At 36.9% G+C, this 19617-nt stretch overlaps 1 pseudogene; it reads left to right on the top strand.

Moving 5' to 3' along the window:
- Positions 1–10598: 10598 nt before the first annotated feature.
- Positions 10599–10971, top strand: LOC118845555 (annotated as a pseudogene).
- Positions 10972–19617: the final 8646 nt, after the last annotated feature.

The following is a 19617-nucleotide window of genomic DNA, read 5'->3' on the forward strand; positions in this document are numbered from 1 at the left end:
CATTCTCATTGTTCTTATAGATTGTTTCTCTTTAGAGTCTTCCACATATTGCTGTTATCTTTGCCTTCTCTTTATAGCTCAGAAAATATAAACTTAAAAAAATAAAGCAACAAAGAACTCTCTCCTCCCCCATTCTAGCCTTGTAATACGAAAGCCAATATTTCATTTCTTGACTTAGCTGTCTGAAATTGGATAACACTCATCTGTTTGGTGTGTTTTCATGCTGTTCACCTCTAGGTTCTTTTGAACGAGTGATTCAAATTATTGTTTTTGCTAAATTTAAAATGATTTTTTTTCATTCTTAGGTTAAGGATTGGAATGTTATTTTGGGGGATAGAATTTATTTCTTTAACCTCAATAATATCATATTACATATTCTATCTTATGAACAAGGAGTAAGCGTATGATTGATTGATTTTTCATGGATGGCATTTGTAAACATTTTCCCCTTTGCCTCCAAACTTTGTTGTTTGATGTCATAACTCAAATTTGATGATACTGTTTCTTAGTGATTTAAATTTGGTACTTTATTTTCTTTCTGTTGATAATTTCTCTATACATACACTTATTTTACTTCTAATATTTCTGGGCAATTTGCAATTATAATTTATCTCAGTATTCTGAGTTGATTTATCATGACATTTAAAATATTTAACATAGTTTTTTAGCATACAAGACAATTTTTAAGTCCTATAATCCTTCAACAATATATTTATATCCTATCTTCCCATTCATTGTTCTTATTTTCCACAGTTTTCTTGTGTTCTTACAATCCCACTAACTTTTAATTTTATTCAGTTAATTTTCCTTCTTTCTTTGAATTCTTGAATTTCAATTCTAGCATTAGTTTTAATATTATTTCAGACAATCTACTGTTCTCCAGAGTAACCTAATCTCCTCCTCTCAAAAAACCAAACCAATTTTCTACTCCCACGTTTTACTTTTTGATTTCTTCATTACAAACTCAAATTCCTGTCTTTTTTTCTTTGACATCTGCACTTGACTCCTTTTCTATTCTACTGAAAAAAGTGATCTACATTCATTTCAGCAGTACTTGTGTAATGCCATTTTCCAGCATGTCCAGATTCCCTGCCATGGAGGCCTCCTATAATCCCCTACCATGTGGGTTGGAGTATAGGCTGTGTGGCAGGAACACTATATACTTGTCAGACTTTCAGATTGGTTTAGTCATTGTCTTTTCAGGATACTTTCTCCCACTATTTCTTATAGAGAGACAAGATGATAAGCAATTGACCAATAATGTGGATCCCATCAACTGAACCAGAAAGTGAAGAATCCCCTCCCCCTACTAGGTCCCATGGCTTGAGGTATTTGGGTTTCTGTTTTGTATCATTTATCATCAGTTTCACATGGTGAGGGTGATCCTCACCAGACCCAAGGACTAGAACCATGGTTACTTTGGAGCCAGGATTCTAGGCAAGATGGTTAAGTGGGTCAGTCCCTTAGGAAAGCCCTAACAAGCTAAGGTGGCTAGGACTAGAAGCTAATGTGGGGCTTTATATTTGGGACTTAGAACTCTGTTCACTAGGAACTGAGTTAATTTATGACCCTGCTCCAGAAAGGGGAAGGGGGTCCAATGAGCTGATGAAGTATATTTCTATCAATATATTCTATACTTTTAAAGTAAACACTTCTCTGTAAAAGCTAATCTGTTAGTGGCTAAATTGAGCTGGTTTGCACGATGCACAATTCCAACACTAGAGGAAACCACATTGGTCGGTGCAGAACCTAAGGAAGAGAGCCCAGAAACACCAAACTTTTATAAGGTTCCTGAAGAACCAAGGGGCCGAGGTAGTGAGGGTTACTTTCACAAAATTAATTCTTATGCCTTCCTGTTCCTTTGGGAATTTTGATTTCTTTTTTGTAAAATATTTGTTCATTTAGATCATTATTTTCTTTTAATATGACTGGTTTTCTCCTATAAGACTCTTCTTATTAGTCACTGCTGATTTTTCTATGGTGCTTTTGCTATAATGTCATAATTTAAATGCCCTACTTGTATTCAGTCTTTTCCCTTTTGCAGGGCCAACACTTTGGGACCCTTTTGTGAATCATTGTGTCCTATTTTCCTTCTTACAATCCATTACGTTCGAATGTAATCATTGACTCTAAAAGGGTTAAACTGGTTCACTTGCTAGATTTGTTAAACCACTGCCACTGGGAGAATCTCAATGGGTACTGGAGCTAGAATTCTCTGAAAACCTCTGGTCCCTCTTGAACTTGGCTCTACTTTCCTCTTTCCTTGTCTCTTTTGCTTATCTCTTACTCCTGCCACCTATCGCCTATTTACGTATTTACAATATTATCGAGTTTTGAAAACAAAAACATTGCTTTTCTAGTTTGCTTCTTCATACCCAAGACTGACCCCTGACAACATAAATCTCTTTAAACCATCCATCTTCCTTTCTCTTGAATTTCATGCCTGGTCTGATTCATGGACTATCACTTGCCCATGGAGTGAGATAACTTTCACCTTGGGATATTGACCAAGGATAACTCAAAAAAGTCATCCTCCCAAACCTCATCTTCTAAGAGAAGACATGGTGGTGACATGCTGGATGGTAATCTCCCACTATCTTATACAATTTACCAATATAAAGTCAAAATGAAATCATGACCTAAGTATAAAGAGAGACAATTACATGAAAATTAAGAGAACATGGAACATATTACCCATCACAGTTATGGATAGGCAATTTATGAATAAATAAATATGAAATAAATAAGAGCAGTGTGAGGTGTAAAATAAATAATTTCTATTAAATTAAACTAAAAATATTTTGTAAAAATAAAACAAACAAGGTCAAGATCAGAAAAAAAGCAGAAAATTTGGGGAACGGAATGTAGACAGTTTCTCAGGTAGAGGTCTTATATCTCAAAAATAAAAAGAATTTTGTCAAATCTGGAAGGAGTTATTCCATAATTGATAAATGGTGAAAAGATATGAACAAACAGTTTTCCACTGAAGAAATAAAAACAATTTATAGTCATATGTAAAAAAATGCTCTAAAGGGCAACTAGGTGGTGCAGTGAGTAGAGCACCAGGTCTGGAGCCAGGAGGACCTGAGTTCAAATCTGGCCTCAGACATTTGACACACTTACTTGCTGTGTGACCTTAGATAAGTCACCTACCCCAATTGCCCTGCCTTCCCCCCTGCACAAAAAGAGAAAAAAAATGCCCTAAATCATTTTTCATCAGAGAAATTCAACCTAAACAACCTTGAGATAACATTTTATACCTATGAGATTGGCTAAAATGGTAGAAGAGGAAATTGACAGATGTTGGAGGGGATGTGGAAAAATTCATTAAATTCCCTCTTGGGGGAACTGTGAACTTACCCAATGGTTCTGGAGAGCAATCTGAAATTATGCCCAAAGAGTTTCTAAACTCCCCCTATATTCCTTAATCCAGAAATAATGTTACTTGCTCTATTTCCCAGGATGATTAGGGGCAAAGGAAAAGAACTTGTATGTTTCACATATTTTTAGCAGCCTTCTCTGGGGTGGCAAAGGAGCAGAAATTGCATGGATGCATGTCAATGGGGTATGGCTGAGCAAGTTTTGACACATGATTATGAAGGAATACTATTGTGCTATAAAAAATGATGAGCTTGATGATCTTAGGAAATGGGGAGAGACTTGCATGAAATAACGAAGAGTACAATGAGCAGATCCAAGAAAACACTGTATACAGTTAGAACAATAATGTTTTAAGAACAACGTTATGTGGTTGTCATTCTGATTATTATTAAATTAACTGCAAAGGACCTACAAAGGAATATGATATCTGCCTCCATAGAAATAACTGACAAATAAAGTGTGTATAGAATGATTTTACATACTTGTATGTATGTCTGTGTAAGTGTATTTGTTTCTAATGATAGCCATCCCTGAAGAAAGACGAGGAAATAAAAGAAAAAAACTTACATGATTTATTATATATTTAAAAGAAATAACGAGTTGTAGATAATAGATTCATAGTTTCATGGGCAATTATTTTCCTGATTTACTATGTTATGGAAATGCATGTTTTATTTCTTAAGTTCAACATAAAAGAAGGAACATTTAAAAGTAAAATAAAAAAGAAGATAAGGCAGTCCAAGAATAGGGGTGCTTGCCTGAGGATCTGGCCTTTAGGTAGTTTTCTTTTGTGTAGTTTATTTTTCCTCGAAGAATTATTTTTTTGTAATTTTGATTTTCTTCTGATTAGTGTGTATATATGCACATATACGTATGGGTATATGCACACACAAACACACACACACACACACACACACACACACACATATATATATATATATATATATATATATGTATGTATGTTCCATTTTCTGTATTTGGAGAATTTGCCCGACTTTATTTCGAGGTGCTGGAGGGATAGCTGGGCTTTAGATTACTTCTCACTCTACCATCTTATAGGGTTCCCTTGTTCTTTTCAAAAGACAAAAAAAGTTCACTTGGCATCCAGCCAAACTCTGTTATTGCCACATATGTGGAATGTCTGCAGAACACAGACCATTACAGTTTGTAGGCAGATGAGAGTGCAAAGCCATGCTAAAGGATTTGAAAGATATTTTGTGATATAAGGAATAATGAACCTATTCTCCAAAAGATTCACAAAAGTCATGTGAGAAAAAGAAATCTCTCATGCAATCCTGATATATGTGACCTCTTAGGAAAATAGCCTCCTTACTCCATGGTAAGGTCCGATTAAATGGTCAAGCTATACAAGACAAATTGGGACTCACTGTTCCTATTTCATGGACCACTAATCCATACAAGGGAGGTGTTTAATTAGAAAGGAGGAGTCAAATGATTTTTCAGCTCCCTTATTTAACTGCAATATTGACGTGATTAGCCTTTTTAATCAGTTACAACTGCCCAGTCTCATGACAAAAACAGATCTAGACCAAATACTGGAGCTGTTTTAGTTTGCCGACTGCTGAACTTCATGCAGGAAAGTGAGCATACTCATGAGGAATTCCCAGGGTGACAGATCAAAAGCTCTCTTGTGAACACACATTTAAGACTGTACTTTGAGATTTTCAGCATAATTAGTTGCATAGGTTATACATTATTAAACTTCATTTACTCTGATTGACTTTTCAGATTAAGGTATTAAACATCACATCTAAATCTACTAGTTTAATACCACTTGCTGATTTGTATTACTTAGTGAACTTAGGCTTACTTAAGGAATGGGCACTTCCTTCAGCTGGACACATCTCTAAAAAAAAAAACAGAGAAATCACTCGGGACAAGTCTCCTCCCTACAAAGTCACTGAGGGACAAGGCATGACTATGGTTTTAATACTGCTCCACCAAAATAAAAATAGACTTCTAAAAGATCTCCAAACTCTGATTTTTCATTAAATCACAGAATTGCACCATTGGAAGAGATGTCAGAGACCATCTTTTCTTTTCTTTTTTTTTTTTTTTACAATTTATTATTTATTTTTTTTTAATTTATTTAACATATTTAGTTTTTAGCATTGATTTTCACAAGAGTTTGAATTACAAATTTTCTCCCCATTTCTACCCTCCCACCCACTCCAAGATGGCGTATATTCTGGTTGCCCTGTTCCCCAGTCAGCGCTCCCCTATGTCACCCCACTCCCCTCGCATCCCCTTTTCCCTTCCTTTCTTGTAGGGCAAGATAAATTTCTACACCCCATTCTCTGTGTGTGTTATTTTCTAGTTGCATGAAAAAACATTTTTGTTTGTTTTTGAACATCTGTTTTTAAAACTTTGAGTTCCAAATTCTCTCCACTCTTCCCTTCCCACCCACCCTCCCTAAGAAGTCAAGCAATTCAACATAGGCCACATGTGTATCATTATGTATAACCCTTCCACAATACTCATGTTGTGAAAGACCAATTATATTTTGCTCCTTCCCAACCCATCACCCTTTATTGCATTTTCTCCCTTGACCCTGTCCCCTTTAGAAAGTGTTTGTTTTTGACTACCTCCACCCACATTAGCCCTCCTCCCCATCATCCCCCCCATTTATTTTTATCTTCTTCCCTCTTCTTTCCTGTGGGGTAAGATTCCCCATTCGGTATGTATGGTATTCCCTCCTTAGGCCAAATCTGATGAGAGCAATGTTCACTCATTCCCTCCTCATCCACCCTCTCCCCTCCTCCCACAGAACTGCTTCCTCTTGCCTCCTTTATGCGAGATAATCCACCCCATTCTATCTCTCCTTATCTCCCTCTCTCAGTATGTTCCTCTCTCATCCCTTAATTCGATTTTATTTCCTTTAGATATCTTCCCTTCATCTTCAACTCACCCTGTGTTCTCTCTCTCTCTCTCTCTCTCTCTCTCTCTCTCTCTCTATATATATATATATATATATATATATACACACACACACACACACACATAGATATATACATACATACACAATCACCCATATATATATATACATAAAAATATATGTATGCATATTCCCTTCAGCTACCCTAATACTGAGGTCTCATGAATCATATTCGTCATCTTTCCATGCAGGAATGTCAACAAAACAGTTCACCATTAGTTAATTCCTTGCAATTTCTTTTTCTTGATCTTTATCTTGATTACCTTTTCATGCTTCTCTTCACTCTTGTGTTTGAAAGTCAAATTTTCTATTCAGTTCTGGTCTTTTCATTGAGAAAGCTTGAAAGTCCTCTATTTTATTGAAAATACATATTTTGCCTTGGAGCATGATACTCAGTTTTGCTGGGTAGGTGATTCTAGGTTTTAATCCTAGCTCCATTGACCTCTGGAATATTGTATTCCAAGCCCTTCGATCTCTTAATGTAGAGGCTGCCAGATCTCGGGTCATTCTGATTGTGTTTCCACAATACTCAAATTGTTTCTTTCTGGCTGCTTGAAGTATTTTCTCCTTGATCTGGGACCTCTGGAATTTGGTGACAATATTCCTGGGAGATTTCTTTTTGGGATCCATTTGAGGAGGTGATCGATGGATTCTTTCAATTTCTATTTTGCCCTGTGGCTCTAGAATATCAGGACAGTTCTCCTTGATAATTTCTTGAAAGATGATATCTAGGCTCTTTTTTTGATCATGGCTTTCATGTAGTCCAATAATTTTTAAGTTATCTCTCCTGGATCTATTTTCCAGGTCAGTGGTTTTTCCAATGAGATATTTCACATTGTCTTCCATTTTTTCATTCCTTTGGTTCTGTTTTATAATATCTTGATTTCTCATCAAGTCACTAGCTTCCACTTGCTCTAATCTAATTTTTAAAATAGTATTTTTTTCAGTGGTCTTTTGGACCTCCTTTTCCATTTGGCTAATTCTGCCTTTCAAGGCATTCTTCTCCTCATTGGCTTTTTGGAGCTCTTTTGCCATTTGAGTTAGTCTGTTTTTTAAGGTGTTGATTTCTTCAGTGTATTTTTCAGTATTTTTTGGGGTCTCCTTTAGCAAGTCATTGACTTGTTTTTCATGGTTTTCTCGCATCCTTCTCATTTCTCTTCCCAATTTTTCCTCTACTTCTCTAACTTGCTTTTCCAAATCCTTTTTGAGCTCTTCCATGGCCTGGGACCAGTTCATGTTTTTCTTGGAGGTTTCTGTTGTAGGCTCTTTGACTTTATTAATTTCTTCTGTCTGTGTGTTTGGTCTTCTTTGTCAGCAAAGAAGGAATGCAAAGTCTGAGACTGAATCTTGGTGCGTTTTCGCTGCCTGGCCATATTCCCAGCCAACTTACTTGACCCTTGAGTTTTTCAGTGGGGTATGCCTGGTTGTAGACTAACGAGTTCTATGTTCTACGTTTGGGGGGGAGGTGCCAGCTCTGCCACACCAGCACTGCTCCTTCCCCAAGAACCCCCAACCCGAACTGGGCTTAGATCTTCAGCAAGCTGTGAACCCTTCTCTGATCCGCCACTTAATTCCTCCCACCAGGTGGGCCTGGAGCCGGAAGCAGCAACAGCCATAGCTGTCCCACCTCCGCTGCCCCCAGGGCTGGAAGCTGAACCGCGAACTCCTTCCACTCCCGCAGCTTTTCCCAGTAACCTTCTCAGCAGTCTTTGGTGTTTGTGGGTTGAGAAGTCTGATATTTGCCGCAGCTCGCTGATTCAGGGCACTAGGGCATGCTCTGCCTGGTTGCTGGTCTTGGTCCACGCCGCTCAGGCTGGGCTCTGCTCCACTCCGTTCCCAGCTCCCAGCTCCATGTGGGATAGACCTCACCCAGAGACCATCCAGGCTGTCCTGGGTTGGAGCCCTGCTTCCCTCTGCTGTTTTGTGGGTTCTACCATTCTAGAATTGGTTCAGAGCCAGTTTTTATAGGTTTTTGGAGGGACTCCGTACGGAGCTCATGCTATTCCCTGCTTACCAGCTGCCATCTTGGCTCCGCCTCAGAGACAATCTTTTCTAACACAAGACAACACAATAGGAATCCTCAGTGTGCAACAGTAGCCAACTGCCCTTTTGGCCATATGTCTTGAACTTCATACACTTGACTATTTTTTTAATTTCATAAAAAATATTTAAAATAGACACTCTTCCAAATCAAACAGATAGTAGGACTTTTTGTTGTTTAATAAAAACAAACAAGAATTTGATTATAAACTCAGACCTAGGTTTGTCAATAGAGATTATTGAGTCCAAACAACCTCCTCATTTTCCACGTGAAGAAATTAAAAAGGGAGAAAGTAAGTGAATTGACCAAGATCACACACCTTATTATTGGCAGAGTTGGCATTCAAAGCAAGGACTTTTGACCTCAAATCCAAGGCTTTTAACAGGCAAGACTGCCTCAATGGAATTCATGCTTTTGTCTACATACATCTACTAGAATGATCATCATAATGGAATTGACTGGCTAATTTGCCAAAATAAAATAAAAGAGGTATTCATCTCAAATAGCTGATTTGGGTGTTTTTGTTTGTTTTGCTTTTTCTTCTATTTTTTTTTTCCTCTTCACAGAATTGTCTCTCTGGGTGCCTTCATTTTTGGTAGAATAACAGTTCATTGAGGTCAGGGGTTGTTTTTGGTAGGTCTTAGCCCTCAGCACTGTGCCTTGCATATATCTCCAGGAGGCGTAAATTCTTTTGAATTGAATTGGTTGAGTATTCTGGAACTGCGTACATAACTGGGGATTTAGGGATTTTCATTTAAAAGTCAAGGATGTTACTTGATTTTTGTCTATAGACATCTTGCACTGACATGATTTTGTTTCTTTTTTTCAAGATATTATCGTTGCATATAGACTTTGTGGGTCCTTATTCCAGTTCTCCTTTGTATTGGCAGATATCTCAGTCCATTAAGGTAAAGCAACCTTCATCATCCCACTGGGTCTCAGACTGAAGAGCAGTGGGATTCTTACACATTACTGGCTCAAACCCCCAGTTCAATGAGTTATTCCCAACTTCATAGACAATTATCTCCTCTATAACATTTGTTGACTTATTTTTAGCACTCCGAATCATTTTGCCAATTAATGTAATGAGCTCTTACAATAGGATATTTACTATACAAATATGGTAGAAAGAGGAGGACAAACCATTTTCCCTAACCCTAGTGACAAACATTCGTCTATCACCTCAATCCTTGGGAGGAGTAGATTAAATGTTGAAATAGTTGCTACAAGCACCTCCTCACCCACAAAGTTGGCTTTTGGATGTTGGTCCTTCCTGCAATTCAGCTGATCTTAGCTGCCTTAGAACCACTCCAAAGTTGAGTCAAGTACCTCCTTGGTGCTCCACTAGGTTCATTTGCTGATGTTGACTCCTGTCCCTCAACCTCCCTATCTCTGACTTTCTAAAGTCTCATAAGGCACTGAAACCAAGGAAAGAAGAGAGAAGAAAAAGAGTCAGGCGGTCCCAGATACAAGCATGTGTAGAAGAAGGCTATGGCCCCACCCATTTCATGGTGGTTCTGACAGTAAAAGGTCTGAGGCTCCTCATTTTCTAAAGAACCATAACAATTTGTCCTCCTCACACGAATGCAGCAAAGAAGGAAAAAGGGAAACTAATTAGTGCCTTTTGTGTTCATTTACAATTTCTGGTCAGCAGCCAATCAGAATGTCTTTCTTTGGGATACAGTAAGGAAAATGTCAGAATTCTTGCACATGTTCCAAAATCTGCATAGGACATTGTCCCAGGCAAAATGTACTCAGTATGCTCACAAGGGGTAGGCTCTCAAAGCTCAATTCCCTGTTATTGTCTCATAAATTTCAACTACTTTCAATTAGAACCCAGTGACATGTATTTCTTTTCTTTGGACTTTTCATAACAGTGAGTCAGAGAAGATACTCCACAGAACAAAATGGAGACATTATCACTTGGGATATTCCCTGTCCCTAGACAAGACATTACATTTGATTTATGAGGATTCTGGTAGGGAAATTTCCTCCATTAGTTCAAGATTGCTAACTCTCCTGGAATTCATGAACTTTAGAAACTGCATGGAGACTGAGATTCTAAGCCACTTGACCAGGGTCACACAGGTATTTTGTGTCAGGGGGAAGTTTTGGCTCAGGGTTTTCTTCTTTAATGATAGCCTTCTATCTGCCATGCCACCTGACTTCTTAGAAAATATTCTTCATTGAAAAGAAATAATAGGGGGAGCCCGGGACAGCATGGAGGGGCCGCTGGCAACCGGGAGTTGGGACATCTCCCTGCACAACTTCAGTGTAAGGTTCTGGGAGCAGCTCATCTACTTCCACGTGATGTGGCTGAGGGATTAACTCTTCCTGTGGGTGGGTGCGACACCCAAACTGTGCAACCTTGCTGTGGCCACGTGCAACCATTACAACTCCATTGCAGTGTCCACTTCTCCTCTTGGAGATACCTATGACACGACCTCCAACTGTCTTGCTCAATGATTAGCCGGGAAGACCAAAAAACAGGTATTTTTTCAGCTACAATCTTCAGAACACACACAGCAGCTTCGTACTGCTCATAGAAAACAGGCTCAAGGAAAAAATGGAGGCTTTTCCGGAAAAGTTTTAGCCCGAAAAAGAGCGAAGTAGCATGTGGTGATTTGTAATTTATGTAGATTAAACAGAATAAATAGAGTGTATTTCACAGCACATCTTAAAAAAAAAAAAAAAGAAAAATAATAGTAAATAAAAAAATAAGAACTATGCTCTTAAGTGAAACTTCCTGATATTTCCAGTTGCTAAAGATCTCTCCTCTTCTTCCTTTAATCATTTTGTATTGGCTTGTCTGTGATCATGTCATATCCTTCTCTAGGAGATTATAAGCACTTTGCTTGGAGTGGGGCATTAATAAATATTTTTATATGATGGGAATTCTTCTCTATTGATGAGGAGAGACTCTCATACCAATGGGCTTTGGGTCTAGAATTACAACATCAATATTTGTAACTTTGTCTTTCACGTAAATTTATCATTGCCTTAAGATCACTGTTGAAAATCACAAGATTTAATAGATGGGAAGCATGGGGAGTTCATTGGGTTCATCTCCCTCATTTTGGAGGAAGCCAGAGCTGAACAAGGAACCCAGATAAGAAAGATAAAGAAAAATGTTAAAGTACTAAGTGCACAATATTAAACTGGCACAGTTGTCAGAGAAAGAGGGCTTCAGTTCAAGTTTTGCCTCAGCCACTTTGCTGACTGTATGACCTTGCTCAAGTCACTCATCTTCCCAGTGTCTCAGCTTCCTTATATTTAAAATGAGGGATTTGGACAACATGGCATCTGAGGTGCTTTAGAACTCTAGATTTCTGATTTTAAAAAAGAAAAAAAAAACCTAGATTAGGGAGTGAGTTCTTCATGAGGTTCAAAGGAGGAAAAAATAGGAATATTCCCATCCCTGATCACCTCACCAGGTCTCTTAAACCAAACAAGAGTATGGAAGTTGGCTTAATAAATGGAAGATACAATGTGGGGGTGGAGAGGAAAAATGCATAGTTTAAAATAAAGCTCTTCCCAGAGATGTAGGAGTTGGCAGTTTTCAATATGCATATTAAATTATGCCACGAAAACAACTTGGCATTTTAAACATGCTAGAATTGTTTTTAACTCAATTGCTTAGAAAACAAATATCTATTTCATCTTGCATTACGCTACTGAACTTTTTTAAGCAGTTCAAAGTACCTTAGTTATTTGTAACCGTCTGCTATTGCAAATCGAAAATTAAGATTCATTTATTTCTGTCCTCATAGAGCAAAGATTGGATTACAACTTTATCAATCAGGCTTTTTTTGCAAAGAAACTTATTTCAATCCAATTTTTTAATGTCCTGTTACAGATAAATGAATGCCGTCCACTCCTCCCTATACTCCCCTCACCCCACATTGGATGTGAAATCCATAATGCTAGTGCTCCAGTGTAATGCCTTAAACAATCAAGCTAAATATGTCAGGGGACTTTTTAATACACTGCCCTGATGAAGCAGGAGTATTAAATTTATTCATCCGTGAAGAAGACTTTGATTATCATACACCTCAGCTGCCTGGGTATGTGTTGACCATAAGGGGGAAAAAAAGAAAAAGAAAATGAAATGTGATTAGTTCCTGATGGGTTAGAATTCTTTTAATACACTTTGCATGGAAGAAATTCATATTAACAGCTTCCATCTCACACACACACACACACACACACACACACACACACACACACACATACACACACATCTTTTTTATGGAGAGAATCTAATACAAGGAACACAGGAAACCATTCCTATCTAGGTCTGAATAGCCACACATGGGAAAGTGTAACTGTGGATCTTTTCATGTGTCTGTGTTGAGCGAAGATGGCTTTGTGCTTAGGCAAATTCCACTCATAGGTCCCATCCATTATGACATGAGAATGTGTGGATAGGGGTGTGGGGGGCTGACTATACCTCTGATTGCTGACCACATTTTTCAATAGGATAGGGAATAAAAAAATTACTATGTAGTAGTAAAAGTCATACATTTCAAGATTTGAACTCTATTCTGCACATGAAACTTAACAAAAGCCTACTGAAAAAGCTGAGTAAAGAGGCTAGGGGAGCATTTTTTTTTCCTAAGCAAGGCTGAGTATAACATTATGAAGCTAATATAAGTAAATGAAAAAAGTGTAAGTAAAAATAAACAAATCATTATAGCATCTTTTCATTTTGGCAGTCTGGTAGTATCCATTTTTCTGTTTTCTTGGGCAAGTACTAGATTTTATAAGGCTAATCCAATAAATTGACACATAGATGAATAGATAAACAAGGAAACAAAACCAAAGGAATGAATGGATGGATCGAGGTTGAAATTGTAGGTTGTATCAACATAGGCAAATGTGAAGAAAGAAATGGAAAATCTGTTCTTTGTGGAGTCTAGAGGAACTAGGGTTGTACAACAGTGAGTAGGAGGAAAAATGTTTCTATGAAGACTTTCTTGAATATATGAAAGCAATCATAAGAATGCTGTCCATTTTATGTGTTTCTCATTAAAAAATAAATGAATGGCTAGAGTTAGAAAAATACCAAATTCTAGAGCAGTAAGAAATTGCAGAAACAGAGAAATGTAATGTACACTGGGGCCTTAAAGATCTGTTAGTTGGATATACTAAATTCACAGATAAGGAGACCACACTTGAAAGAGATTCAGTGACTTGAATATACATATACACACACATCACATATACACATATATACATAAAAAGATAAACATATGTATATACACATGTGTATGTATGTGTTACATTTGTGTGTGTATATATATATACACATATATTATATATACATATACATATATGTGTGTGTGTGTATATATATATATATATATATATATATATATATATATATATATAGACAGAGAGAGAGAGAGAGAGACAGAGCGAGAGAGAGAGAGATGTAAAACTTAATAGGCCAAGTAACTGTTCTTGTTTTCATTTTTCTAGTCTAATATTTATGAAGTTAGTATAGTAATCATCCTGGACTGAATCACTATTAAACTGCTATTCCTTTATATTTATTGGTAGACAGATTAACATAGATTAATGGAGAAAGCCATAACTAATTGCAAATAAATAAAAATATTGGTGTGCAAACTCACCCCCTACAAGGATAAAGAGAGCATTACCAAGAGAACTCTTATCAGACAGACAAAAGCTACAATCCTGAGCATCTTCATTTAAAAAAAAAATTCATTCTTCTCATGGTTTTTGAAAGGTTTCAAATATGTATTGTCCAAAGAAATTTAGCAGTTGTTTCTTTTTTTTTAATTTTGGTGGATTATCAGACATAGATAAATTGACACCCTTTTGCAATTAAGATTTAAGAACACCATCTGTAGATATACTAAAAGCTAAGTGCAACAACTCCAGGGGCAAACAGGGCAATGGTGATGAGGTGGGACTTTCCTCTTCCTTTATCAATGTATTAACTTCTGTCCAGTCTCTGTTTCAAATCTCAAATTTCAAAAAAGAAGTTCCAAGTGATTTAATTGCATTTCATATAGTATCCCCCATTAACATGATTATTCTTCAATTATTAGGTATCAGTGTTATATCTAGGTGTTTCAAGGAAATGTTCTATCGCATATTGTTCCCATATATTTTATTTACTGAATTCTCATGGATATTTGAGTGTTTTGTTTGTTTGTTTTGTTTATAAAAAGGAGATTTATCATCTACTAGTAGGGAAAGAAAATTAAGTTTCACATATTCAATATTTTTAAAAATTATTTTAGTCTGAAATTAAGCATTTCTATAAAATAATAGAAAAAGATGAAATCTATTATGTGCAACTTACTATTTCTTTTAAACATATAACAAATTTATTATGTAACTTTTTCCTTTCTTTTTTTCTTCCTTCTCCATCTCAAAGAAAGGGGTCTCAGACACATATATGTACGTGTGTGTACAGATGCATGTGTATGTGTATTGTTAAACCTGAAAGTTTGGTTGAAGGAGGCAAACAAGCTAAGTGATAGAAAAGTCCATGTTGTTTATTATTTTCCCTTAAAGCATAGCTAAGCTAGCTTACTTGTATGTACAATGAGTCAGAGCATAAGCTCTGGCTACTGAACAAAGGAATGAGAAAACTTATACATTATTTTTAGCAGACTCAACAAGCCTGTGTTACTTCACTTTTATGATCCCCATGTATGTTTAACTATGATACAAGAAGAGGATTTTCCTCAATGGAATAGATTTGTAAATACAAGAAGAGTGTTGACAAGAGTCAGTTGAAGCATATACCCGTAGAATATTAAGCAAGGTAGTCTCTCAGGATTAGGGTCTCATCCCTTAATGGTTAACAGGGGAAAGAATGTTCTTAGGTCAGCCAGATCTGGCCTTGTTGACAGAGAAAAGATATTTTCTGAGCAAACTTGAGAGAACAAAGAAGCCCAGTCCAGCTGATTATTAATTCAGGTCCTGACCCTTGATTGAAATTAAAAAATGATATAAAATGGCATAAAATGTTCCATAGTATACATAAGTATGTGTATGTATATATGTGTGTGTATCTGTCCTCTATCAGTTCCTTCTCTGGATGCAGTTATCTTCTATTTCAACGATCTGGCTAGCAGCTGCTGTGGGGGTGAAAAATCAACAACAACCACTTCACAGAATGCTGCAAGCCCAGGTTCTTCTGATCTGCTTTACCAAGGAAAGCAACGTTAAGGGGTTGACAATCTTACTTTAATCCAGCATACAAATACCATTCACTTAGTTCAGGGGAAAAAGACAGCACCCTGAGCTTGGAGCAAATACAAACAAATTACAAACATCAACAGACAGACCAAATACAATTCACAATCACCAACATCTGAGTTCAGCCAGGGAGCTCACAACAAAGGCTGGCCCAGAGTCACACACACCACTACTGCTGTGGGTCAGAGCTCCGAAAAAGGAAAGCCAACCCTTGGTTTTATATCTTTTTCAGGGTCAAGAGTGATTCACACATGCGACTCACCCATGTGACCTAAAATCGTCACAAAGAGGCAACTTAAACCCATGTGGTCTAAAAGCCTCTGATGTCCCAAACATGTCACTCAAGCCCATGTAAACTAGGCTTTCCCTTGAGGTAAGGAGACTGGCAAGGACTCCTAATTTAATCAAGGAAACAAAGGCCAAACTCTTCAAGGGTACTTGGTTGAATTAAGTGCTAAGAGCCCATTTTGATTGCCGTAGGTCCTTTGTATTTAATTTGGGAATTTATAAAACTCAAAATGAATTATTCACTCAAAGTTGTTCTTAAAACAATATTGTGGTTACTGTATGCACTGTTCTCTTGATTCTGCTCATTTTAGTCTTCATTATTTCATGCAAGTTAATCCATGTTTTTCCTAAGATCGTCGGGTTCATCATTTCTTATGGCATAGTAGTATTGCATCAATCATGTACTACAACTTGCTCAGCCATTCCCCAATTGACAGGCATCCCCACAACTTCCAGTTCTTTGCCACCACAAAAAAGGTACTAAAAGTATTTTAGAACATGTAGGTTCTTTTCCTTCTTCCGTAACCATCTTGGGAAACAGATCTAGGAGTGGTTTTTCTGGATCAAAGAGGATAAGCAGTTTAGTAACTCTTTGAGCATTATTCAGACTGTCCTCAAGAATGGTTGGATCATTTCACAGTTTCACCAATAGTGAATTAGTGTCCCAAGTTTTCCATGTCTCCTCCAACATTTGTCCCTTTCTTCTTCAATTGTTTCAGCCAATCTGATAGATGTAAAGTGATATATCAGATATGTGTTAATTTGCATTTTTCTAATCAGTAATGATTTAGGGCACTTTCTTTTTCAAAAGGCTATAAATTGTTTTGATTTCTTCATTGGAAAACTGCCTGTACATAGCCTTTGACCATTTATCAATTGGGAAATGGCTCATATTCTTATAGATTTGACAAAATTCTTTATTTTTTTATATGAGACCTTCATCTGAGAAACTCTTTGTAAAAAAAATTTCCCCAGTTTTCAGATTTTCTTCTGATCTTGGATAATTTTGTTTCATTTTACACTTAAAAAATCAATGCAATTAAAGTTATCCATTTTATACTTCACACTTCTCTCTTTCATTCATATTTTTTGCCTATCCATAAGCCTGATAGATAATATATTCCATATTCTTCAAATTTTCTTGCAGTATTTCTCTTCATTTCCAGGTCATATATCCTTTTTTATCATTTCTTGGTAAATAGTATGCCAGTGTATGCCCGATTTCTGCCAGAGTGCTTTCCAGATTTCGCAACAATTTTTACTAAGTAATGAATCCTTATCCCAATAAAACTTAAGTCTTTACACTTGTCAAATACATGGTTACTATATTTATATGCTCCTATAAATTGCATATCTGCTCTTTTCCAATTACCTACCTTTCTATTTCTTAGCCAGGAACAGATAATTTTGATAATTGGTCTTATAATTTAAGATTTGGTATTTCTAAACCTCCTTCTTGTACATTTTTTATTAGTTTCTTTGATAACCATGATTTTTTGTTCTTCCAAATGAATTTTGTTGTTTTTCCCCCTAATTAAACAAAATATTTTCTTTGGTAATTTAATTGTGATCACATTGAATATATAAATTTAAGAAAACTGTCATATTTATTATACTGGCCCTGCCTATGCATGAACAATTCCAATTTTTACAGTTATTTAAATATGATTTCATTTTTATAAAATGAATTTCATTTGAGCCTTATTCTCCTAAGCTGGGAGATGCATTATTCTTCAACATGGACTATACATTGCACAAGTTCTATTGAGTTCTAAACAATCTCTACGAATTAATACATCTCAGCTCTCTTAGGATGACTTCATAATATGTGAGGGCAATGTCCTGATTGCTATCATAAACTCGTGATTTGTATGAACAAATATGCATGAGGCAGCTATTTTTCTATTCTTTTCTTCAGATATATTGTTGATTGATTTTTTTTAGCTGTGGCCCATGGAGCAACTTTTCATTCCACTCGTTTATGTTGTCAACTTCATAGGCTCCATTAGGAAATAAAGCACGTGATGTGACATATCCAGTGTTGTTTCATTATCAAATTTTGATGTTTTCTAAAGCAGCTGTGTATCCCAATGGTATTTCTATTTAAAGCATTTTATTCTACGTCCTAAGAACATTTCTCTTCCTCCTATTTTGTGTATAGTACCAATCTCTAGCTAGGTTTCTTAGAGGAGAGAAGCCTTGTATTAAATTCCAATTTTATAGTCCTGTTTGATTTTTGACATCTCCAAAATAGGTCATCTCTTTGCCATGCCAAAGCTATGTCATAAGATACCTATAAGGCTCATTGTCTCCTCTGATACTGCTGCTGGTGTAGTACAGGCCTTCATCGCCTCAAGTCTTGACTAGTGTAAAACTCCTGGGTGGTATGCTTGCCCCAAGTCGATCTATGCTCAAATCCGTGTTCCTTTCAGCTGCCAAAATGATTTTCCTGACGGAAAGTCCAACCATATCAGCAATGCCCACAGCACCCACCCCATTAATGAACTTCCATGTCTCACTATCACTTCAAGAACCAAATAGAAAGTCCTCTGTTTAGCGTTTAAAGCCCTTAATAAACTACCCACCCACCTTTCCAGTCTTTTTTGCAACTTACAGCCTCCATGTATTCTTTAGTCCAGTGACAATAGCCTTCTTCAGTTGCTTCAGTCAAACTGAGACCCGTTAAAGACTTTAACTTAAAAAGGCCAAGGTCTCCCACTGCATCCAGGTGGATCTCTAGTAGTCATGATCTGTATCTTGTCACTGGACCCAGCTAGCTCTGGAGAAGGAAGTGAGGCTAGTTACTTTGCACAGCCCTTCCTCTCTTAAATCCAATTCTCTTGCATGTCATGCTATCACCTTCTTGATATCGTTCAATGTCTCCACTGCATATCAGCTTGTAGGACTCTGCCCACAACTTGATCTTCCTAACTTTCATGGCCTCATTCAGGGGTGGGGAACCTGTGCCCTGTGGGACACATGTGGCCTTCTAGATCATCGGGTAAGGCCCTTTGACTGTATCCAAACTTCACAAAACAAATCCCCTTAATAAAAGAATTTATTCTGTAGAACTTGGACTCAGTCCAAAGGCCACACCTGAGGACCTAGAAGGCTGCATGTGGCCCCAGGTTGCAGGTTCCCCACACCAGTCTAGTTATTGTCATGATTTCTAACCTCTTGGTTTTCCAGGTTAGAAAAGAATGGCAAGAGATTCAAGTTAAATTATTTACCTAAAGCCAGATATTTATTTTGCAGTACGGGAATATTTCTCATCTGTAGAGATATTGACAACACTTAGATTCCTTTTTCCTCCCTCCAATCTTAAAAAAATGGATTGAAAATCATTGGCCTTACTTATGAAGGGTGGCATGATATAATAGATTGTGCACTGGATTTGAGAGACAGTGACAATCACTGAACCTCTAATTTCCTTACTATAGGAAACTCTTTGTGGAAGGGGTCCTCTCTACCTATCTGGAAGACAAACTTCCTTTCAATTTCTAATCTTATTTCTCTACAACTCAGATCTCTTCCAAGCCTCAAATCCAATTCTTTCCCCAATATAGTATACTGTCTCAGACCCCCAAGCATGTGAAGATAGGTAAGTTACTTAAACACTGTAAGTCTCCCTTTCATAATATGAACAGAAATGATTATATTAATATTTACTTATATGATAGGGGCTCCACATGGGAAACATAAGCCCTCAGGT

Source organism: Trichosurus vulpecula, chromosome 4 (genome assembly GCF_011100635.1).
Source record: "Trichosurus vulpecula isolate mTriVul1 chromosome 4, mTriVul1.pri, whole genome shotgun sequence".
Lineage (NCBI taxonomy): Eukaryota > Metazoa > Chordata > Mammalia > Diprotodontia > Phalangeridae > Trichosurus > Trichosurus vulpecula.